Below are 25,557 nucleotides of genomic sequence, written 5' to 3' on the forward strand. Positions count from 1 at the left end.
AATTGTGTGGTAGTTTGAACATACTTTGGCATTGCCTTTCTTTGGGATTGGAATGAAAACTGACCTTTTCCAGTCCTACGGACACTGCTGAGTTTTCCAAATTTGCTGGCATACTGAGTGTAACACTTTCACAGCATCATCTTTCAGGATTTGAAATAGCTCAACTGGAATTCCATCACCTCCACTAGCTTTATTCGTAGTGATGCTTCCTAAGGCCCACTTGACTTCACATTCTTGGATGTCTGGTTCTAGGTGAGTGATCACACCATCGTGATTATCTGGGTTGTGAAGATCTTTTTTATACAGTTCTTCTGTGTATTCTTGCCACCTTTTCTTTATATCTTCTGCTTCTGTTAGGTCCATACCATTTCTGTCCTTTATTGAGCCCATCTTTGCATGAAATGTTCCCTTGGTATCTCTAATTTTCTTGAAGAGATCTCTAGTCTTTCCCATTCTGTTGTTTTCCTCTATTTCTTTGCATTTATCGCTGAGGTAGGCTTTCTTATCTCTCCTTGCTATTCTTTGGAACTCTGCATTCAAATGCTTATATCTTTCCTTTTCTCCTTTGTTTTTCGCTTCTCTTCTTTTCACAGCTATTTATAAGGCCTGCTCAGACAGCCTGAAACCACAGTCACAGACAACTAGCCCATCTGATCACATGGACCACAGTGCTGTCTAACTCAGTGAAACTAAGCCATACCATGTGGGGCCACCCAAGACAGATGGGTCATGGTGGAGAGGTCTGACAGAATGTGGTCCACAGGAGAACAGAATGGCAAACCACTTCAGTATTCTTGCCTTGCTGCTGCTGCTGCTAAGTCACTTCAGTCGTGTCTGACTCTGTGCGACCCCATAGACTGCAGCCCACCGGGCTCCCTGGTCCCTGGGATTCTCCAGGCAAGAACACTGGAGTGGGTTGACATTTCCTTTTCCAATGCATGAAAGTGAAAAGTGAAAGTGAAGTCACTCTTAGTGACCCCATGGACTGCAGCCTACCAGGCTCCTCCATCCATGGGATTTTCCAGGCAAGAGTACTGGAGTGGGCTGCCATTGCCTTTTCTGCTTCTTGCTTTGAGAACCCCATAAACAGTATGAAAAGGCAAAATGATAGGATACTGAATGAGGAATTCCCCAGGTCAGTAGGTGCCCAATATGCTAATGGAGATCATTGGAGAAATAACTCCAGAAAGAATGAAGGGATGGAGCCAAAGCAAAAACAATACCCAGTTGTGGATGGGACTGGTGATAGAAGCAAGGTCCAATGCTGTAAAGAGCAATATTGCATAGGAACCTGGAATGTTAGGTCCACGAATCAAGGGAAATTGGAAGTGGTCAAACAGATGGCAAGAGTGAACGTCAACATTCTAGGAATCAGCAAACTAAGATGGACTGGAATAGGTGAATTTAACTCAGATGACCATTATATCTACTACTGTGGGCAGGAATCCCTTAGAAGAAATGGAGTAGCCATCATGGTCAACAAAAGAGTCCAAAATGCAGTACTTGGATGCAATCTCAAAAACGACAGAATGATCTCTGTTCATTTCCAAGGCAAACCATTCAATAAAACGGTAATCCAAGACTATGCCCCAATCAGTAATGCTGAAGAAGCTGAAATTGAATGGTTCTATGAAGACCTACAAGACGTTTTAGAACTAACACCCAAAAAAGATGTCCTTTTCATTATAGGGGACAGGAATGTAAAAGTAGGAAGTCAGGAAACATCTGGAGTAACAGGTAAATTTGGCCTTGGAGTACAGAATGAAGCAGGGCAAAGGGTACTAGAATTCTGCCAAGAGAACGCACTGGTCATAGCAAACACCCTCTTCCAGCAACACAAGAGAAGACTCTACACATGGACATCACCAGATGGTCGACACCGAAATCAGATTGATTATATTCTTTGCAGCCAAAGATGGAGAAGCTCTATACAGGCAGCAAAAACAAGACCGGGAGTGGACTGTGGCTCAGATCATGAGCTCCTTATTGCCAAATTCAGACTTGAATTGAAGAAAGTAGGGAAAACTACTAGACCATTCAGATATGACCTAAATCAAATCCCTTATGATTATACAGTGGAAGTGAGAAATAGATTTGAAGGACTAGATCTGATAGACAGAGTGCCTGATGAACTACGGATGGAGGTTTGTGACATTGTACAGGAGACAGGGTGCAAGAGCATCCCCATGGAAAAGAAATGCAAAAAAGCAAAGATAATAATAATAGTAATAATTTGTAATTTGAGGTAAATTGTTTCTGTCTTTCGTTGACCTTTGAAAAAATGAAACTATCACAGCAAAATAGGAGAGGACGGATCTGATTTTTTTTTTTTTTTTAGTAAATTTATTTATTTTAGTTGGGGGCTAATTACTTTACAATATTGTAATAGTTTTTGCCATACATTGACATGAATCAGCCATCGGTTTACATGTGTTCCCCTTCCTGGACCCCCCACCCACCTCCCTCCCCATCCCATCCCTCTGGGTCATCCCATTGCCCCGGCCCTGAGCCCTTGTCTCATGCATCGAACATGGAATGGTGTTCTGTTTCACATATGATAATATACATGTTTCAATGCTATTCTCCCAGAATGTCCCACCCTCACCTTCTCCCTCAGAGTCCATAAAATTGTTCTATGCATCTGTGTCTCTTATTCTGTCTCGCATATAGGGTTATCGTTACCATCTTTCAAATTCCATATATATGCATTAGTATACTGTATTGTTGTTTTCCTTTCTGGCTTACTTCACTCTGTATAATGGGCTCCAGTTTCATCCATCTCAGTAGAACCGATTCAAATGTATTTTTTTTAATGGCTGAGTAATATTCCATTGTGTATATGTACCACAGCTTCCTAATCCATTCGTCTGCTGATGGACATCTAGGTTGCTTCCATGTCCTGGCTATTGTAAACAGTGCTGTGATGAACATTGGGGTACACGCGTCTCTTTCAATTCTGGTTTCCTCGGTATATATGCCCAGCAGGGGGATTGCTGGGTCATATGGCAGTTCTATTCCCAGTTTTTTAAGGAATCTCCACACTGTTCTCCATAGTAGCTGTACTAGTTTGCATTCCCACCAACAGTGTAAGAGGGTTCCCTTTTCTCCACACCCTCTCCAGCATTTATTGCTTGTAGACTTTTGGATAGCAGCCATTCTGACTGGTGTGAAATGATACCTCATTGTGGTTTTGATTTGCATTTCTCTAATAATGAGTGATGTTGAGCATCTTTTCATGTGTTTGTTAGCCATCTGTATGTCTTCTTTGGAGAAATGTCTGTTTAGTTCTTTGGCCCATTTTTTGATTGGGTCGTTTATTTTTCGGGAATTCAGCTGCAGAAGTTGCTTGTATATTTTTGAGATTAATTGTTTGTCTGTAGCTTCATTTGCTATTATTTTCTCCCATTCTGAAGGCTGTCTTTTCACCTTGTTTATAGTTTCCTTTGTTGTGCAAAAGCTTTTAATTTTAATTAGGTCCCATTTGTTTATTTTTGCTTTTATTTCCTATATTCTGGGAGGTGGGTCATGGAGGATCCTGCTGTGATTTATGTCGGAGAGTGTTTTGCCTATGTTTTCCTCTAGGAGTTTTATAGTTTCTGGTCTTACGTTTAGATCTTTAATCCATTTTGAGTTTATTTTTGTGTACGGTGTTAGGAAGTGTTCTAGTTTCATTCTTTTACAAGTGGTTGACCAGTTTTCCCAGCACCACTTCTTTTTTTTTTTTTTTAACTAAAGAACATTTATTTGTTTTTCACCAAGACTTTATCTTGAGGATGTAACTAAACTGCGCCACCACTCCCCACCCCAATTTGAAGGAGGATTAGTACAGTGGATGTTATAAAGCAGGTATGAACAGTTTGAGGGACTGGAACCAACGTTAACTGACAAAACCAACTTCCATCTAAATCATCATAAAAATGTTTAAGTAAAAAAAAGGGGGGGAGGGGGCAAAGGGCTTTTCAGATTGAACAGATTATCACATTTTATCTAATACATTCAATTCTGGCTAGGGTATACCAAAATGGAAACAGGATAACTATAATACAAAACTTCCACTACAGCACACTGCACACACCTGTGTTCCAAGCCCACCCCCGTCCCCCTAATGCTTCCAAACTCAACTATTTCCCAGCCTGTTGGGCCTGTCGACGAAGGAGCACGTAGATCTTCTCTTTAATCCAATCTTTGTTATAAGGCTGGTATGTCTGGGTATCAGCTCGGTAAACAAGGCAGCTGAGGTCTGCCAGGTCATCAATAAAATCAAACAACTGACTGATATCATATGTGATAGAGGGGCTGTTGGGATTCATTCTCTTCAGATGTTCTTCATACATTTTACAAACACCTTCCATACACTCATTCACAGATTCATAGTCAGCATAAGTTCTGCCTTCTGGCCTCTTGGTAGGCTGTACCAGCAAGATGGTGTGAGACATCGCGCCAAAGTCTCCCGCTGCAGCCGATGCCGACTCCGCCGCCGCACCCCAGCACCACTTCTTAAAGAGATTGTCTTTTCTCCATTGTGTATTCTTGCCTCCTTTGTCGAAGATAAGGTGTCCATAGGTGCGTGGGTTTATCTCTGGGCTTTCTATTTTGTTCCATTGATCTATATTTCTATCTTTGTGCCAGTACCATACTGTCTTGATGACAGTGGCTTTGTAGTAGAGCCTGAAGTCAGGCAGGTTGATTCCTCCAGTTCCATTCTTCTTCCTCAAGATTGCTTTGGCTATTCGAGGTTTCTTATATTTCCATACAAATTGTGAGATGATTTGTTCTAGTTCTGTGAAAAATACCATTGGTAGCTTGATAGGGATTGCATTGAATCTATAGATTGCTTTGGGTAGTATACTCATTTTCACTATATTAATTCTTCCAATCCATGAACACGGTATATTTCTCCATCTGTTTGTGTCCTCTTTGATTTCTTTCATCAGTGTTTTATAGTTTTCTATATATAAGTCTTTTGTTTCTTTAGGTAGATATATTCCTAAGTATTTTATTCTTTTTGTTGCAATGGTGAATGGTATTGTTTCCTTAATTTCTCTTTCTGTTTTCTCATTATTGGAGTATAGGAATGCAAGGGATTTCTGTGTGTTAATTTTATATCCTGCAACTTTACTATATTCATTGATCAACTCTAGTAATTTTCTAGTAGAGTCTTTAGGGTTTTCTATGTAGAGGATCATGTCATCTGCAAACAGTGAGAGTTTTACTTCTTCTTTTCCTATCTGTATTCCTTTTATTTCTTTTCCAGCTCTGATTGCTGTGGCCAAAACTTCCAAAACTATGTTGAATAGTAGTGGTGAAAGTGGGCATCCTTGCCTTGTTCCTGACTTTAGGGGAAATGCTTTCAATTTTTCACCATTGAGGATAATGTTTGCTGTGGGTTTGTCATATATAGCTTTTATTATGTTGAGATATGTTCCTTCTATTCCTGCTTTCTGGAGGGTTTTTATCATAAATGGATGCTGAATTTTGTCAAAGGCTTTTTCTGCATCTATTGAGATAACCATATGGTTTTTTTCTTTCAATTTGTTAATGTGGTGTATTACATTGATTGATTTGCGGATGTTAAAAAAACCTTGCATTCCTGGGATAAAGCCCACTTGGTCATGATGTATGATCTTTTTAATATGATGTTGGATTCTGTTTGCTAGAATTTTATTAAGGATTTTTGCATCTATGTTCATCAGTGATATTGGCCTGTAGTTTTCCTTTTTTGTGACATCTTTGTCTGGTTTTGGAATTAGGGTGATGGTGGCCTCATAGAATGAGTTTGGAAGTTTACCATCTTCTGCAATTTTCTGGAAGAGTTTGAGTAGGATAGGTGTTAGCTCTTCTCTAAATTTTTGGTAGAATTCCACTGTGAAGACGTCTGGTCCTGGGCTTTTGTTTGCTGGAAGATTTCTGATTACAGTTTCGATTTCCGTGCTTGTGATGGGTCTGTTAAGATCTTCTATTTCTTCCTGGTTCAGTTTTGGAAAGTTATACTTTTCTAAGAATTTGTCCATTTCTTCCAAGTTGTCCATTTTATTGGCATATAGCTGTTGGTAGTAGTCTCTTATGATCCTTTGTATTTCTGTGGAGTATGTTGTGATCTCTCCATTTTCATTTCTAATTTTGTTGATCTGATTCTTCTCCCTTTGTTTCTTGATGAGTCTGGCTAATGGCTTGTCAATTTTGTTTATCTTCTCGAAAAACCAGCTTTTAGTTTTGTTGATTTTTGCTATGGTCTCTTGTTTCTTTTGCATTTATTTCTGCCCTAATTTTTAAGATTTCTTTCCTTCTACTGACCCTGGGGTTTTTCATTTCTTCCTTCTCTAGTTGCTTTAGGTGTAGAGTTAGTTGATTTATTTGATTTTTTTCTTGTTTCTTGAGGTATGCCTGTATTGCTATGAACCTCCCCCTTAGTATTGCTTTTACAGTGTCCCATAGGTTTTGGGTTGTTGTGTTTTCATTTTCATTCATTTCTATGCATAATTTTATTTTTTTTGATTTCTTCTGTGATTTGTTGGTTATTCAGAAGCGTGTTGTTTAGCCTCCATATGTTGGAATTTTTAATAGTTTTTTTTCCTGTAATTGAGGTCTAATCTTACTGCATTGTGGTCAGAGAAGATGGCTGGGATGATTTCAATTTTTTTGAATTTACCAAGGCTAGATTTATGGCCCAGGATGTGATCTATCCTGGAGAAAGTTCCATGTGCACTTGAGAAAAAGGTAAAATTGATTGTTTTGGGGTGGAAACTCCTGTAAATATCAATTAAATCTAATTTGTCTATTGTATCATTTAAAGTTTGTGTTTCCTTGTTAATTTTCTGTTTAGTTGATCTATCCATATGCGTGAGTGGAGTATTAAAGTCTCCCACTATTATTGTGTTATTGTTAATTTCCCCTTTCATACTTGTTAGTATTTGCCTTATATATTGTGGTGCTCCTATGTTGGGTGCATATATATTTATGATTGTTACATCTTCTTCTTGGATTGATCCTTTGATCTTTATGTAGTGTCCTTCTTTGACCCTTTTCACATTCTTTATTTTAAAGTCTATTTTATCTGAAATGAGTATTGCGACTCCTGCTTTCTTTTGGTCTCCGTTTGCATGAAATATGTTTTTCCATCCCTTCACTTTCAGCCTGTGTGTGTCCCTAGTTTTGAGGTGGGTCTCTTGCAGACAGCATATATAGGGGTCTTGTTTTTGTATCCATTCAGCAAGCCTTTGTCTTTTGGTTGAGGCATTCAACCCATTTACATTTAAGGTAATTATTGATAAGTATGATCCCGTTGCCATTTACTTTGTTGTTTTGAGTTCGTGTTGAAACATCCTTTCTGTGTTTCCTGTTTAGAGAAGATCCTTTAGCATTTGTTGGAGAGCTGGTTTGGTGGTGCTGAATTCCCTCAGCTCTTGCTTGTCTGTAAAGCTTTTGAATTCTCCTTCATATCTGAATGAGACCCTTGCTGGGTACAGTAATCTGGGTTGTAGATTATTCTCTTTCATTACTTTAAGTATGTCCTGCCATTCCCTTCTAGCCTGAAGGGTTTCTATTGAAAGATCAGCTGTTATCCTTATGGAGATCCCCTTGTGTGTTATTTGTTGTTTTTCCCTTGCTGCTTTTAATATTTGTTCTTTGTGTTTGATCTTTGTTAATTTGATTAATATGTGTCTTGGGGTGTTTCGCCTTGGGTTTATCCTGTTTGGGACTCTCTGGGTTTCTTGGACTTCTGTGACTATTTCTGTCCTCATTTTAGGGAAATTTTCAACTATTATCTCCTCGAGTATTTTTTCATGGCCTTTCCTTTTATCTTCTTCTTCTGGGACTCCTATGATTCGAATGTTGGGGCGTTTCATATTGTCCCAGAGGTCCCGGAGGTTTTCCTCATTTCTTTTGATTCTTTTTTCTTTTTTCCTCTCTGCTTCGTTTATTTCCATCATTCTATCTTCTACCTCACTTATCCTATCTTCTGCCTCCGTTATTCTACTGTTGGTTCCCTCCAGAGTGTCTTTTATCTCCTTTATTTCATTATTCATTCTATATTGACTCCTTTTTATTTCTTCTAAGTCCTTGATAAACATTTCTTGCATCTTCTCAATCTTTGTCTCCAGGCTATTTATCTGTAACTCCATTTTGCTTTCAAGATTTTGGATCATTTTTATTATCCTTATTCTAAATTCTTTTTCAGATAGATTCCCTATCTCCTCCTCTTTTGTTTGCCTTTGTGGGCATTTCATTTTCCTTTACTTGCTGAGTATTTCTCTGCCTTTTCATCTTGTTTAGATTGCTGTGTTAGGCGTGGCCCTTCTGTATTTTGGTAGTATGAAGTTCCTCTTTGTTGTGGAGGTTCCTCACTGCGGTTGGGGTTGGACAGGTGGCTTGTCAAGGCTTCCTGGTTGGGGGAGCTTGTGTCGGTGTTCTGGTGGGTGGAGCTGGATTTCTGCTCTCTAGAGTGCAATGGAGTGACCAGTATTAATTTTTGAGATGTCTATGGATTTGGTGTGCCTCTGGGCAGCCTGTATATTGATGTTCAGGTCTATGTTCCTGCGTTGCTGGAGAATTTGCGTGGTATGTCTTGCTCTGGAACTTACTGTCTCTTGGGTGGAGCTTGGTTTTAGTGTATTTATGGAGGCTATTGGATCGTCTCTTATTAATTAATGTTTCCCCTGGCTTTCAGTCTTATTCTTGCAGTAGCCTCAAGACTTCTCCTTCCATACAGCCTCAATAATAAAACTTTTAGGTTAATGGTGAAAAGATTCTCCACAGTGAGGGATACCCAGAAAGGTTCACTGAGTTACATGGAGAGATGAGGTGGCGGGGGGGGGGGGGGTTGAGGTGACCAGGAGGGGAAGAGGGGAATTCAAATGTGGAGACAGCAATCTAGCCAGTAAGCACTTCCCTCTGTGCTTTCCACAGTTTGGAACCCTCAGAGTGGTTCACAGAGATACATAGAGAGGGGGGAGGAAGGTAATAGAGGTGAGCATGAGTAGAAAGGGAGGAATCAAGAGGGGAGAGAGAGATCTGGGCAGTATCCTGTTCCTGAAGTGTTCTCCGGTACCCAGAGCACCCTCAGAGATTCACAGAATTGGGTTGAGAAGAGAAGGAGGAGGGTGGGAGATAGAGGTTCCCTGGGGGAGAAGAAAGAGCATCAATAGGGGGAGAGAGTAATCAGGCCAGTGATCACACTCCTGAGTAAAAATGGGTCCTAAAGATTGGGTTCTTAAATGTACAAAATTGATATCAAATATGTAAAACAAAGATTAAAAATCTGGAGTAGAGGTTAGACTCTTATAAAACTTACAATATAAAAAAAAAAGAAAAAAGGAAACAGTGTAAAAATAAAAAAAAACAGTAAAACAGTAAAAAAAAGGAAACAGTAAAAAAAAAGTAAAACAGGAAAAAAAAACATTAAAAAAAGAAAACACAAAAGGTATAAGATATATGTATGTAGTTTGCTTCAAAAATAGGGTTTTTTTTTTTTGCAAGTTAATAGTGGGTTATGAAAATGAAAGATAAAGGTGTAATAGTGGACTTGAAGAAAAAGGAAGGAAGAGAAAAAAAAAATTTTTAATTATATAAAAATATAATAATAATAGTAAAAAAATATATATCCCGGACTTTCTCTGGAGCTGTTGTGAGCAGTGTGGGATCTTCTCAGTTTCAGATAGATCCTTATTCCTGCTTATACTTTTCAAGATCTATAGGTCCTTTTCAATGCAGTCGGTATTAACTACCGGGATTTTAATCTGTTGGCCTGTCCCTTCCAAAGCGCTTCCCTCTGTTTATTTGGCTTCTGTTTGGAGATCTCTTCAGTATCTAATTTCCACCCTGCAAGAAAGCGGTGGAGGTGATCTCTTTAGGTTCGCTTGTTCAATCGTGCTGTGGGGAGGAAGGAACACTGCAAATCTGGCGTGTGTGTGGTAAGCTCGCAGTGTCTCGGCCGCACTGGGTTCGCCCCCGCTCACGGCGTGTGTGCTTTCCCCATCTATCCTGCTCAGGCTTCAGGTTACTCGGCCGGGGAGCGGGCCCTGAGCTGCGTGCACTTCCCAGGTCTAAGCCGCTCAGGTTCAGGCTCCCGGTTACTCCACAAAGGCGCAGACTCGGTTTCGCCCGCGGCTTGTGCCGTTCCCGGTCGGAGCTGCTCAGGCGGCCAGGAGTTTGGCGAACGCGCTCTCCCCTGTTGGGGTGGTGCGGCTTATCACCTCCCTGGTCCCCGCCTCGGTTTACGGGCGCGCCCGGCTCCGGTTACTCCACAAAGGCGCAGACTCGGTTTCGCCCGCGGCTTGTGACGTTTCCGGTCGGAGCTGCTCAGGCGGCCAGCAGTTTGGCGAGCGCGCTCTCCCCTGTTCGGGCGGTGCGGCTTATCACCTCCCTGGTCCCCGCCTCGGTTTACGGGCGCGCCCGGCTCCGGTGTGCTTTGTGTCGGTTCTGGGGAGCTGGTCTCTGGCTGCGACCCTCCCGGCGGCTGTCGACCCTCCGGGATCTCAGGCAGTCTTTGCTTAGAAACTGGGAGCCTGTTTGCAGTTTGGTAGGGGGTGCCCTCTCTGGAGCCGAGTTTGCCCCTTTCCGGCTCTGGCGGGCCCCGCCTGCCCGCTGTGTCCGGCGGGGGATGGGGCGGTCCGCAGCCGGCTAGCTCTCCTCTGGTATCGCTCAGTCCTTTGTTCTGTGAGCGGGCCGGCAGTGCCTTAGAGTTGGGCTTTTCGCAGGATAGTTCTCTCTCTCTGGCTGTCCCACAGTTTAGGTTACTATCTCACGTTAGCTCCCTCAGATTGGCCTCGGGGCACTCGGGCCCGGTCCTTACCCTAGGCAGTGCCGCCCGCTCCTCTCCGTTCAGCCCCCACTTGCTGGTGGCGGATGATGCGAGCGTCTGGGGTTCTTTGCTGGGAGTTGCTTTAGGCACGTAATCTGTGGATTTTATTTATTTTTTCCCTCCCAGTTACGTTGCCCTCCGAGATAAGAAATCTTCCCCCACACCCGCCGGTGAGAGGGTTTCCTGGTGCTTGGAAATTCCTCCTCTTTTACGACTCCCTCCCCGGGACGGGTCTCCGTCCCTAACTCTTTTGTCTCTCTTTTTATCTTTTATAATTTCTCCTACCTCTTTTGAAGATAATGCGCTGTCTGTGTGGAGGCCTGACGTCCTCTGCCAGCCTTCAGAAGTAGTTTTGTGAAGTTTGGTCAGCGTTCAGATGTTCTTTCGATAAATTTGTGGAGGAGAGAGTGGTCTCCCCGTCCTATTCCTCCGCCATCTTAGCCCCGCCCCCCCGGATCTGATTTTTATACTGCTTATCAGATAGCTAGACTGTTCGAAAGCTTAGTAGTCTTGCCTGGAGAATCCCCAGGGACAGAGGAGCCTGGCGGGCTAAAGAGTTGAACTCGACTGAGCAACTAAACACACACACACACACACACACCAAGATATGCAGGGCTCCCCAGGTGGCGCAGGCGGTAAAGAACCCCCCTGCCAATGGAGGAGACATAAGAGACTGGGACTCGATCCCTGGGTTTGGTAGAAGATCCTCTTGAGGAGGAGGGATAGCAACCCACTCCAGAGCGTCCTCAAGGTACTGAAGCCAGAAGTACAGTGGCCGCATCAGCCAAAAGCACAGTGACCGTAAAAAACCAAAATGTGCTGGGACAGCTCAGTTTCATGCATTTTTTTTCCTTCAAAAGAGGCATTTTGCTAAATATAACTAGAGACGATCTAATGTTTACATTGAAAAGACTTTTCCAAGACAACTTGGGGGAATGTGTCCGTTATCCCACATGTTCTTGTTTGAGGTTTGGCAAATACAGCCTTTATCATAAGGAATGTATAAGTCAGAGCTGGGTGACTTGGTGATGTGAGAAGAGGAGCCTGGCTGAGCTGAAGCCAAGTCCGTGCAGGAGGCTGGGCAGAGCCCCGCCCCGCCCAGTAGATGCTGGGAGGGAAAGGCGAGGAGCGCGCAAAATCCGCCCCCACGAGGGCAGGTCTGCTGCGAGGAAGGTGGGCGTTTTACAAAACCACAGCCATGGGTGGGCCGGCCGAAGAAGGCGGCTGAAGTTTGCGTCTGTCCTTACTGCCTGACGTCTCCACCGGATCCCAGCCTCTCTCTCCTCACACAAAGGACTTGTGGGAAGTTTCTCTAGGAAGTTACTCAAAGTCTGTTTCAGTGGGGAAAAAAATTGATTTTAAATAGAAGACACCCAGTGTTCCAGGAATTCAACATCACTTTCAATCTTCCTGTGTATGTTCTGAGTGTATTAGTACTTCCTTCAGTGAACTCCCCAGAGCTGATGCTGACTTTTTTGATCTGGGGAGGGGCCCCTGCACTAAGCTACCCTGCACTCACCCCTCTCTGTGGCTCTGGCAGAGCCCCCAGGACACAGCGGTCAGTTCGCAGCTCAGCTTAAGTTCCAGCGTTTGTGACCAATGGGCTTCGTCTCAACAAACACAAGTTTATACCATTATGATTGTCGAGCTCCACCCCTTAATTGTTCCTCTTGAACATGAGAAAGTATGAGTTGCAGACGTCAGCTCAGAAGCTGAAAGGATGTAATTTCTCAAGCACTGTGACAGGCAAACTCAGTGACATGCACATCACTGTTGCTTGCCTGTCCCTCCTCTCGACAAGCAGGGCGATCCAGGCAGCAGCTCCGGTTGATAGAAATGTTTCACTTGAACTCAAGTCAAACTACCTATGTGTTTTCAATATTGTTTTGTGATTATAAAACTAACACGTATTTACTGAAATGTAGGATATCTGGAAAAAAAAACACAAAAACATAAATATAAAAATCTATTTTAACCTCATAAAGGGGTGCTGTTAATGTTTTAATGTATTTATCTCAGTGTTATTTATACAATACGCACATACACAAGCGCATTTGCATGCCTTACCAGTTGTGAGATAATTCAGATTACAGAATACAGTATTTTGAATTATACTGCTTTCTACTTGTATATCATTAATATTGTCCCATCATGTAAAATATTCCTTGAAAACATTTCAACGGCTGCACGTGTGCTCAGTCACTTCAGTCGTGTCCGACTCTCTGCGACCCCACGGACCACGGCCCGCCAGGCTCCTCTGTCCGTGGGATTCTCCAGGCAAGAACACTGGAGTGGGTTGCCGTTTCCTTCTCCAGCGATAAAGTATGAAGTGAGCGAAGGGAGTGAAGTGAAGTTGCTCAGTCATGTCCAACTCTTTGCGACCCCATGGACTGTAGCCTACCAGGCTCTTCCGTCCTGTTCCATAGAATAAATGTACCATTATATATTACCTTTTCTCTATTAATGAGTTTTTTTAATTTTTCCAAACATTTGCTCTTTCAAATAATTTAATAAACATCTTGATACAAGAATCTTTGTCTGATTGTTTTACTATAGCCATAGAGTAGATTGCTAAATGGGAAATTACTGAGTATATGGACTTTCTTTTTAGAAAGATGTATTAGTTTATATTTCTAGAAGCAGTGTAAGAGAGTATTATTTTATTATCTTGTTTTCAATACTGAATAGTATGACTTAAAAGTTCTTTATTGCTATAAGCAGTGAAAAACAGTCACTTCATTGCTGTTTCAAGCCTCATAGTTTTTAAGAGCCTTCATTTTTCTAGGTAAAAAGTGTCAGTGTGTGTATAGCACATTTTCTTCACAATGTCTACAGACCGTCCTTAATTTTCACAAATGTAACTACTTGGTGGTAACTATGATATTCTCACTGTAGGGTTTCAAGAAAAACTCACCAGTCTCTGAGGCTGTGCCTGTGGAATCAACACACTAGAGCAGTGGCTGCAGAAAAGGGAGGAAAAGGGGATGGAGCTGAGAAGGGGGCACTTCTCAAGGCTGGATCTGATCCTGAAGGGTAGTTCTGTCAGAGCTACTATAGCAGGAAGACTCTGGACACTGGGAAAGGAGGTGCTGGGTAATAGAAAAGAATCTTAGGATACAAAGGTATTGAGACAAGCAGTGAATAGCTTGTCTTGCTGAGGATGTTCCTGAGAGCAAAGCCTCAGGAGGATGCTGGAAAGACAGAAGTCATTAAACACTCATAGCCATGGGTGTCAGATGGAGCTGCTAGCTAGAAATGGAACAGGTCAGACCTGCCCATCTGGTGGGCAGTACTCAGCAGAAAAACATCCAGCTAGGAAGGCAGAGCGTGGTGTCCCAAGTATAAGGTGACAAGCAGATGGCTTGCTGCGGTCCAAGAAGATAGCACTTGGCATTGGAATTTCCTTGGGTGATCCCTGTTGGGTTTGACCTTGAAGGGGCATGGAGAGCTAAACACATTGTCAGCCCGAACATGAGGCTAGACAAACCTGTCGCAACATGCAAAGACAGACCCCAGCCCTTAAATGTGGTTTGGGGAAGGACCCGCAAAGGTAAGGTGGCCCTGGATGATCTGATGATCTGGACAAGTTAGGTCAGATCGTTAAGCCTAGACATCCAGACAAGAGGCCAGGTTTCTAGAGCTCATGAGTAAGGACTGAGCTGAGCAAGGAGATCCTCAAGAGACTCCATGCATTCTTGTGGTGATGCCTAGGACTGAGGCCAAACTTTGCCTCTGGATGGGGCTGTGAGGTCTTGGCTATGGGGACTGGCAGGCTGAGATGGCACAGTGCCAGGGATGTCATCAGAAAAAACAAGCAGAGAGCCCTTGAGGACAACCCCAATGAATATTGCATTTTGTTCTCACCATGCATGTTCATGAACAACTGGATGCTTCAAATGATAAATTGAAAGAGATTTATGGATGAAGGGGGAAAAAATGTATCTGTAGAGGCCTGGTGGGGAATGAACAAAAACCGCAAGTGTTAAAGTAGGCTAAATGGAATGAAATAGCAACCAAAATGAAATGTGTTGTGACACTAGCGAGAGGGGGCTAAAAAGCAGAAGGATTTGTAGAAATGCATTTTTTTAAAGCCAGCTTGTAAATCAAGAGCATGAGATTAATGATGACTTTGAAATGGTCAAGGTATTGAACTGATTTTCTTAATCGGTCTTTAATAAGAGAAATGGAACCAAGCAGCTGTTTCAATTAGGAGGTAATAGGGAGTTTACAAAAACGTCCACAGCTAGTAAGAAAAATCTGGTGACTGTATAAATATGCTGCTCAGCAGGTTCTGATGAGATTCATCCTTGAAGTGATATCTGCAAATAATCCTCACAATGGAGGGAAGGGGTAGGTAGAGTGGGAAGGGGTCAGGAGACTGGAGAAAAGATGGAGGGGAAGCAACCTGTTGGGAGAGTGCCCTGTAAGAGGCTGGTGGAGATGGGTATTAGAAAAGAGGTCTGTGAGAAATCCCCAGTACTGTGTTGGGAGGCAGACATTCGAGCGAGCAAGTCACCACTCCAGGAAATATGCCTTAGGATAAAGTAGGAACATAGGGAAGGAATGTAGGTGGTGGTCAACATCACTATGATTTCCCACATGTCTTTATGTGTTAAAGACACAAAGACAGTTTGCCAGATCACTATGAAAGACTTTTTTGAAAGAGCTACCCTAGTTTTGAAGAGTGTAGGTTACATTTTGTTCAGTCCAGTAAATATTTGCCCAAGACATATTACATGCCTCATCTGTGTTGGAGGGGGTGGAGAAGGAAAAAAAAAAAGTTACATCAAGTCCCTGCCTTTGTAGAGCTTATGAACTCCTGGAAGTACCCAAACCAAATGGGAAAATAGTGCACAGTGGTGTAAGCTAACTTGTCAGCATGTGAGGTGCAGGCTCTGATGGTTGGGCCCAGGGACAGAGCTGCTCTCAAGGACTGTCCCTGACATGACATTCCTTCATGACATGACTTTCCTTCATGTCATGGAAGACATGCAGAAGAGGGCACTTGAAATGGGCTTTAAAGAGGGGAGGGAAGGATCTAGGCAAAGAAGAGGGTGTGGGCTCCCCTTGCAGAGGTTTGAACAGCAGGTCGTGTGTGATGGGAGAACAGTAAAGAAGCTGATGAGAATAGAGAGCTCAGCTGGGAGGTAGGAGGTGCTCAAGCAGACAGGAAGAATGCCAAGTTGCAAAGGGTTAAAATTCTCAAAAAAAGAGCAGAGAACATGATTTGGTCAAACACAAGGAGTTATTTTTGTGTTCTTGAGTTAAGAAAGTGATGTGAGAAGAGTAAACTTACAGGAAAAGGGCCAAGAAAGAATTAATTCCACCCTGGAAAGGGAAGAGGGCTAACTAGGAAAGCTAGAGATAAATGGGAGTTTTGCAGGTTGAGAAATGGTGATAAGGGTGTCCTGGTCAGACCATACACAGACACAGTATTATGGAAGTAGGTGTAAAGCTCCAGAAAGTCACTCAGAGACAACTATTATACCAATGGAGTATGTAGAGGGAGTGGCAGATGAGATAAGAAAGGCTACCTGGGGCCAGATTATGGAAGGCTGACTGTCCAGCCAGAGAGAGCAGACTTTACCCCAGGTAATGAGGGGCTACTGAGCAACTTCTAAAGCAAGGAGTGACAAGACCAGAGTTATGTAACATTGTGCAGAGCAGGCTGGAGGAAGGAAAACCATATCCAACTAGAAAATAAAAGCTCACTTCAGGTTATTACTATTCTATAACTACCCTTTAGCCAACTTGAAATTAAGATAATTAAGATATAACTGAAATATATGTTAATAATAAATTTTACTATATATTTTTTAAAAAAAGAAAATAAGAGGTCCAGCCTTGTAGAACACAGGGAAGACTAGAGCAAGGACAGATGTTTAGGAGGGTATGTCTACAATATGAACATCACTTTTCCTACCCAAACCCTGATCTAACTACCACAGCCTCTCAGTTAAATGCTTGAACTGTTTTCATAATTAGACACCCTACAGGGGTCCTCTCCTACTTTGTCATTTCCATCATGGCAGCCAGAGTGATCCTGTTAATGTATAAGCAAAGTATATCACTTCTCTGTTGAGAACTCTCCGATGACTCCTAAACCACGCAAGAAGCGCAATCCTCATAATACACCACAAAGGATTACCTGATTCAGTCAGTGCCTACCTCCCTTTCCTTCTCAGATCTCATCTTCTACTTACTCATTGCTAGTCCTCAAATGTGCTGGCCACACTCCCGCCACAGGGCCTTTGCACTTGCTGCTCCCGCTGCCTGGATAGTTCTCTCCCCAGATGATATCCCCTATCCCTTCCCACTTTCTCTTAAATATCACCTTCTCAGCAAGGCCTTCCCTGGACACTTTACCTAAAGTTATAAACCCTATGCCCCCAACATTTTCTAACTCCTTTCCCTCTTTGTTTTTCATTCATATGTATCACTTTCTAACATACAACTTATTAAATTAAACTGTTTCCTGTCTCTCTTACCCTCTCCACCCATGAGGCAGAGATTTTTGTTTGTTTTGTCCATTGCCATAGTCTCAGTATCTACAGCAGACCTTGGTAGGCACTGAATCACACATATCAGATAAATGGATGAATGAATAAATAAATATCACATAAAGCTGAGAAGGGTTGAGGGTAAAATGGCTGAGGGATCCAAGATGGAGAATTGGGTGATAATTATGGGGAGCTGTACGAAGGTGTCAGAGCCAAGGAGGAAACAAGGAATGCACACTCTCTCCCCAGAAGCCCTGCTCTTACTCTGCTTATCAGCCCTGTCTGAAACATGAGGCTGGGTTTTATAGAAGGGAATGGAATGTTCCTTTCCATGAAATGTGCAGAAGGCTGAACACTTTATAGAAGGGAATCATCTTTGAAGCATGATGTACAACTAATTGAGACCCATTAAGTGACCTGCTAGGACTTCCCCAGTAGCTCAGTTGGTAAAAATCCACCTGCAATGCAAGAGAACCCGGTTTGATTTCTGGGTTGGGAAGATCACCTGGAGAAGGGACAGGCTACCCAATCCAGTATTCTTTGGCTTCCCTGGTGACTCAGTTGGTAAAGAATCCACCTGCAATGCAGGAGACCTCAGTGTGATCCCTGTGTTGGGAAGATCCCCTGGAGGAAGGCATGGCAACCCATTCCAGTATCCTTGCCTGGAGAATCCCCACGGACAGAGGAGCCTGGGGGGCTACAGTTCATGGGGTGGCAAACAGTCAGACACGATTGAGCGACTTTCACACTTCACTTCACAAGTGACCTGCTATATGAAAAACTCTCAACCTTTTCTTTCCAGGATATTCCTGATAAGGTTTTCAAACATGTACTTCCCCTCTTCTATCTTTAATTCTCCTTGATATTACTGAAAATAAAATCCATTTTAATACTGGTCAGAAATCAGTATTAGTATGTTCTATTCACTTTAAAAGTTTATTATAAAAAGTCTTTTGAGGTTTCTTATGACAAATATTATAATCCACTGTTCTACAATTAGAAATCTCAAAGAACCTCAGATATGAGAAAACTGAAAATAAGGAATAAAAAAAGACATGAGATGAGTGATATAAAGGACAGGAATGTGAACCTGAGAGTGAAAAAAATTTGAGGATAAAACAAGAAATGGGTGGAGTCAAGTTTTTGCTAAAGTGCTGTTATCAAGAATTACTGGTAGGACTAGAGTTGAATTTAGATCTATGCAAGAATAAACCAATGGCAGGAATAGAGACAAAGACATAGAGAACAGACGTGTGAATGTGGTGGAGGGGACAAGGAGGTTGAGACAAACTGGGAGAACAGCATTGACATATATACACTACTATGTGTAAAAAGCCGACTCACTGGAAAAGACCCTGATGCTGGGAAAGATTAGAAGGCAGGAGAAGGGGACGACACAGGATGAGATGGTTGGATGACAACATCGATTCAATGGACATGAGTTTGAGCAAACTCTGGGAGATAGTGAAGGACAGGGTAGCCTGGTGTGCTGCAGTCCATGGGGTCGCAGAGTTGGACGACTGAGCGACGGAAAAACAAGAATGTGTAAAACAGATAGCTAGTGGGAAGCTGCTGAATAACACAGGGAGCTCAGCTCAGTGCTCTGTGATGACCCAGAGGGATGGGATGGTAGAGTGGGAGGAAGGCTCAAGAGGGAGGGCATATATGCATACATATAGCTGATTCACATTGGTGTACAGAAGAAACTAACACAACAGTGTACACCAATTATACTCAAATAATTTTTAAAAATGAACAAGCCAGTGGAGTTGGGGTGGAGGACAGGATGGGCCTGCTCCTGCTCAGAGATGGACAAGAGAGGAGCTGGAGGGAGGCTTTGCAAAAGTGCTCAACATTTTTGCATCCTTCTAGTAATATGTGGTCCAGATGGTTAAGGACATAGAAAGTGTGTGTGGAAGGAACTGGAAGGCTGAAAGGACATTAGCAATTAACAGTGTTGGGGAATGGAGGGACTGACATGATGGTCTTTCACATGAGTGAAGGAGGTAAAAATGAGTCTTTACATACAAGACTACAATCAATATCACACCTATTTCTTTTCTCCTAGTCAGCTTTTTCTAAAACCGTATTTCTACCCCAACAGGTGAGTTTGGAAATTCAAAGCTATTCTTGTAACATTCTTCTCTTACCTTTTCTGTTTCAAAGTTATTTCAAAGTCCTGGGGTCTGACACAGTGGTGAGGAGGGGCGGTGTCTCTTCAGGTTCACCACCCTAGTGCCCTTCTCAGCTGAGACTAGGACAATGAAGAGTCTCACCGCCCATATTTACTGGGGAATTGTTCCCTCTGAGGCTCTTCTAAATATACAGAAATACCCGAAAGTCTGTATCTCTTGTGACAATGACCATCGTAGAGCATCTTTTTTTATTTTGAGAGAAATTGCCTTTCTCTTCAAACTCTGTTCTCAGAACAATGGGTTTAGGCTTCTGGGAAAAAAACACAGAAAAGAATAAACCCTCCCCTGAGATGAAGAAAGTACTCCCTTGAAAGGGGAAGGAGATAGGGGCAGAATATAGAGAAAATATGATAATTAAACATTATCTTGCCACTTACAAAGCCTCCCTAGTCCAAGAATAAACTAACAGTAACCAATCTAATGAAAGTAATCAGCTTACTTCAGTTTCTCTCTTGGTGTGGTCGGTGGAAAGGCACTGCCCACATCCCCTTTAAGAAAAGAACTTGCCCGAGCTCTCAACTCCCAGGTTGATCCTGTTGCAAAGGTCCTCTGCACCCAAGAACATGCCTTTTCTGGGCAGCCTGCATCCAGTGATGGAGGGGGTCAGGGCATGGACAGGAGCCATTTCAGCTCAACGTGGGACATGTGTGCTCCAGACCTCCCTGCGGATGGATCAATGCTTCACAGACCTTCCTTACAGTTCTAATGTCTTTCTGCCCTATTTTGCTTCAACCCCTTACCTTCCACGGGTTTGTCTCAAAAAAAAAAAAAAGATAGCCTGCACACTCAAATCCATTTCAGCACCTGCTTCCAGAGAAGCCAATCTACAACAGTGCATCCAGGAGTGGTCCTAGAAAGAAAATCAATAACACGGGATTTGGGATCCAAATCCCTAGTCACCTGGCAGGCAATGAGAACCCAGCTGGTGATAGAGGGAACACGGGTACCCTCTGGCCCAAGGTGACAGTCCTAAGGGACATGTAGGAATTATAAGGACAATGGGATTATGTGAATTTTGCCAAGAGCTACTGATACACCAGGGCTTCCCTGGTGGTTCAGACGGTAAAGAATCTGTCTACAATGTAGGAGGCCTGGGTTCGATCTCTGGGTTGGGAAGATCCCCTGGAAAAGTGAGTGGCAACCCACTCTAGTATTCTTGCCTGGAGAATTCATGGACAGAGGAACCTGGTGGGCTACAGTCCATGGGGTTGGGAAGAGTTGGACATGACTGAGCAGCTAATACTTTCACTGATACACAAAGCATAATGAAAAGCTGCAGGCAATTATTAGGCCATGGAAAAGTCAAATATAAAAATCAGAGGATCTCCCTGGTAGTTAATAAATAGGCTTGCATATCCTGCAGCTGAGGCCAAACTCAGGAGTAAACCTAGTGCTGATTTCCAGAAACGGTTAAACACCTCACCAAGCAGACCTGTTACTAGTTGGGGGAAAGGAGACGCTGACACTTGGGATGGGAATATCTGGGAAGATTCCCCGGAAAATATTGAATCTCCAGAATCCTGGGGTGACCAACTGTCCTGATTTTCAGTGACTGAGTGGTTTCCTGGGAGGTGGGACTTTCTGTGCTGAAAGTTTGACAGTCCTGGGCAAATCGGGACTAATCTTTGTCCTCTGTGCTGCTGTGCTTAGTCGCGTAGTCGTGTCTGACTCTTTGCAACTCCTCTGAATTCTCTGCTAGCACTTCTCCCTTGCTTGGAATCAATATAGACACCACTGCCCACCTTCAAGACAGCATATGCCCTACTCAAGATCTACCCACACCTCTCCTCCTGGCTATTAGGCCTCTAAGTAGGATTAAGTCACAGCATAACCACCCTGGGACATGCTGGGCCTGATAAGGAATAAAGGGACTTCACTCCAAAGAAGCTGCAAGGCCTAGCCAACATCCACTGGCAGATGCAAGGCAGTACCAGTTGGACTGGGTTCTGAGGCTGTGTGACTGAGCAGAGCTGGAACATAAGAGCAGATGAGGGAGAGTTCATTGATTTGGGAGCATGCTTCAGAGATACAGGATTTACAACCTGGCAAGAACCCTAGGAGATGATGTCTAGCATGGTACCTAGAAGCATGAAAAAGCAATGGCCCATCTATTAAGTGAAGCTGGAATGCCAGAATGTCCTGGAATATAGAGGAGCAAAGAATTAAAGGGCTAAGGGATGTGGACATATCAAATATGACATAATTCTATATTATGTGAGGCCTGAATACTAACTAAAAAGGCAATACCACGTATCAAGGTGATGCTAATGAGGCATGGCCTCATTATCTGCTAGGAATATGGTAACGAGGAGCTTTGGCATCATCAGTGCTCAGCAATGATGAAAGTACCACAAATGGAGTAGGAGAGTACCCCCCTGCCCCATGATAAAATCCCACATTCTCTTGTTGTTCAGTCACTAAGCCACACCCAACTCTGTGACCACATGGATTGCAGCATGTCAGACTCCTCTGTCCTCCACTGTGTCCTGAAGTTCGCTCAAATTCATGTCCATTGAGTTGTTGATGCCATCTAATCATCTCATCCTCCGCTGCCCCCTTCTCCTCTTCAACTTTTCCTAGCATAAGGGTCTTTTCTAACAATTGGGCTTTCTACACCAGGTGGCCAAAGTATTGGAGCTTCGGCATCAGTCTTTCCAATGAATATCAGGGTTGATTTCCTTGCTTTCTAAGGGACTCTCCATACTCTCCTCCAGCATCACAGTTTGAAAGCATCAGTTCTTCGGCACTCGGCCTTCTTTATGGTCTAACTCTCACACGTGTACATGACTACTGGAAAAATCAAAGCTTTGACTATAAGACCTTTGTTGGCAAAGTGATGTCTCTGCTTTTTAATATGCTGTTCAGTTTGTCATAACTTTCCAAGGAGCAAGCATCTTTTAATTTCCTCGCTATAGTCACCATCCACAGTGATTCGGGAGCCCAAGAAAATGAAAGATGTCACTACTTCCACTTTTACCCCTCCTATTTTCCATAAAGTGATGGGACTGGATGTCACGATCTCAGTTTTTTGAATGTTGAGTTTCAAGCACCTTTTTCACTCTCCTCTTTCACCCTCATCATTATGTGAGAATCCCACATAATGAAGGCCAAGTGTGAAAATGCCTAGAAAGCCAGGTGGATGAAGTTATCCTAATAAACAGCCAGGTGAGAGTAGCAGCCAAGGGGGCCTGCAGAGTGTTATGGAGAAGATTACAGGAGTCCCTGTAATCTTACAGGACCACCAGCAGCAGCATGACCTGGGAACCTCTTAGAAATGCAATTCCTCAGGTCTCTTCCCTAATCAACTGAATCAGAAACTCTGCAGGTGGGACCCAGAAATCTGAGTTTTAACTAGTCTCTGGGTGAGTCTAACGCACGCTGAAGTTTGAGAACCTCTGAGTTAACAGAACACAGGTAAATGAAGACTGACTTTGAAAGCAGGACTATGCCTGGAAACCCAGAAAGTCGGCATATGCTAGAAAGTCCTTTACGTTTTAGAAAAGGCTTTGTTTCCTCTTTAGGCAATATAACAATGGGAGAGTTTATAGAGAAGTCATAGCTTAAGTCCCTATGCTCTGCACATTTCTACTTAGAAAATCCAAATTTTAGGGAATTAGCAACTGTGAGCTCTGAGCAATGAACAGCTCTGCCCATCTGCTGCATTGAGCAAGGTAACATTCTTCTGCCCAGCAAAGCAGCTTTTTGGCTTGCTTTGAGCTGAGAAATGCAGGTCAAAAGTATCAATCCCACACTGCACCTCTAGGCTTTACCATCAGTAAGTAGGAGAAGTGTTTAGAAGCAGGGAGGCAGATTGTGGACAAAATGGTTGGGATGTTCTTAATCACGATTCATGAACTAATGCCAATTTGGAAACGCAGGTGGCGCTGGTGGTAAAGAATCTGAAATCAAATACAAGAGATGTGACGTAGATCCCTGAGTCGGGAAGATCCCCTGGAGGAGAAAATGGCACACCACTCCAGTACTCTTGCTTGGAGAATTCCACAGGCAGAGGAGCCTAGCCGGCTACAGCCCATAGGGCCTCAAAAAGTCGAACATGACTGACTGTGTGCATGGACCACATACACAGACACATTAGACTAGAATTTCAAGGGCTGAAGTTTGAGATATGAATTAATTATTTTCTGGATGATTTTCCATCTAATTTCTCTAGAGCTTTATTGCAGCAGTTTCAGGTTGTAGAAAGGATTTTTTTTTCCCCATATGTTTTACTTCTTGGTGAAAGCATAAATCTCAAGGCTTTTCCCAGAACCTCTGGGGAGAAGAAATTCAGAGGCAAAAATATATGATTGCAAGAGTTCATGATTCTGTTATCTAAACATGAACAATCATCATACCCAATTTTTTTGACTCCTAATTTGAATTCTTCTCCAAACCAACTATTTGTGTAGAGTATGTCTGCTCTTTTGTTTACTGGCTATTTCCTATCCATTCAACACCCAACTAAAATATAACGTGTTTACCTTTGTTGTTCTGACTTCATTCCAACACTGTTTTGACATTCTGGGAAGTGTGCAGGTATGTACTTATCTGTCTTGTGGCAATATGGCCATGATTTCAGAGAATGAAGGCTGAGAAACAGCCAAAGGCTATTTGGAAGTCTAACAATATAATGGAATGACAGACAGGAGTGGAGGTAAAGACCAATGACAGTCAGGAAGATGGTAGCTCTAGTTTCTGATGACTCTATGTCATACGTGCAGTTAAGAGATGGTCTATGTCAACAATGTACTAGTCAGGTGGCACCAGTTTGCAGGTGCCAATTATGAATGTCCCTTCCCAACTGAGTTTTCCAATCCACGAGCATGGTAAGTTTCTCTATTTATTTAGGTTTTCTTTGATGTCTTTCATCAGCATTTTATAATTTTCATCACTGAGACCCTATATAGGTTTTGTTTAATTTATACCTAAGTATTTCATTTTCTTTGGCACAATGGCTCATGCTTTCCTCTACATTGCTAAACATACAGAGTATATTTATAATACTGGTTTAATGATCTTTCTTTATCTCTAGGTCAGAGGTTAGCTAACTATGGGTCAAACCCAGCCTGCAATATGACCCATGAGCTAAGAATGACTTTACATTTTTAAAGGATTGTAGAAAACAAAACAAAACAAAAAAAAATCATTAGCAGTCAGGGAAATTAAAAAACAGTGAGATAGCACTTCATATCTACTAGGATGGCTATAATCAAAAACAGCAGATAACAACAAGCGTTGGTAAGAATGTGGAGAAACTGAAACCCTCAAACACCGTTGGTAGGAATGTAAAATGGTGCAGCAGCTTTGGCAGACAGTCTGGCAGTTCCTCAAAAGGTTCAGTCAGAGTTTCCACATGATCTTGCAATTCCACTCCTGGGTGTATATGGAAGAAAAATAAACACATATGTTCACACAAAGACTTGTACATGAATAATGCATAATTCTTTCCAGAAAGTAGGAACAACCCAAATGTTCCTCCACTGAGGAATGGATAAATGTGGAGTATCTGTACAATGGAATATTACTCAGCAATAAAAAGAAACAAATGCTGTAGCATGGTTGAACTTTGAACACATTATGCCAAGTGAACCTATTATATGATTCTATTTACATGTAATGTCCACAACAGGCCAATTCACAGAGATAGAAAGTAGACTGGTGTTGCCAGGGGCTGGGAAGGGGAAGGGAGACAGAGGCAAGGAGCAAATAGGAGTGGGCTTCTTTCTGGGGCAATGAAAATATTCTAAAATTGACTTTGGTGATGATTACAAAATTCTCTGAATAACTAAAAAGCATTGGATTTTAGAATTTAAGAGGATGAAAATTATGGTATCTCAATAAAATGTTTCTTTTAAAGTGGTTCCTATTTTGAGATTTAACAGATCAGTAAAGCATCCATCCCTAAACAAATACAGGAATGCCAACTTTAAAAAAAACAAGAACATATTAAAATTTATCATCTAGCACTAATACTATTTCATAAAAGAAGGGACATTTTAACATCTAAAGACTAATCAGGAATGAAGAACAGTTTTTAAATGGAATAAATTCAGTTTCATTT

General features: G+C 42.5%; 1 protein-coding gene across 1 annotated transcript in view; it reads right to left on the reverse strand.

Moving 5' to 3' along the window:
* Positions 1–24,323: 24,323 nt before the first annotated feature.
* The window catches only part of NECTIN3 (nectin cell adhesion molecule 3), a 146,008-nt gene continuing 144,774 nt past the window's right edge, over positions 24,324–25,557 (reverse strand). The window contains exon 11 of the mRNA XM_081542747.1: positions 24,324–24,869. The gene's annotated coding sequence lies outside the window, so the exon portion shown is untranslated. The remainder of the gene's footprint in view (positions 24,870–25,557) is intronic.

This window comes from Giraffa tippelskirchi, chromosome 2, assembly GCF_054371585.1.
Source record: "Giraffa tippelskirchi isolate mGirTip1 chromosome 2, T2T-mGirTip1v1.2.pri, whole genome shotgun sequence".
In the NCBI taxonomy this organism is placed as follows: domain Eukaryota; kingdom Metazoa; phylum Chordata; class Mammalia; order Artiodactyla; family Giraffidae; genus Giraffa; species Giraffa tippelskirchi.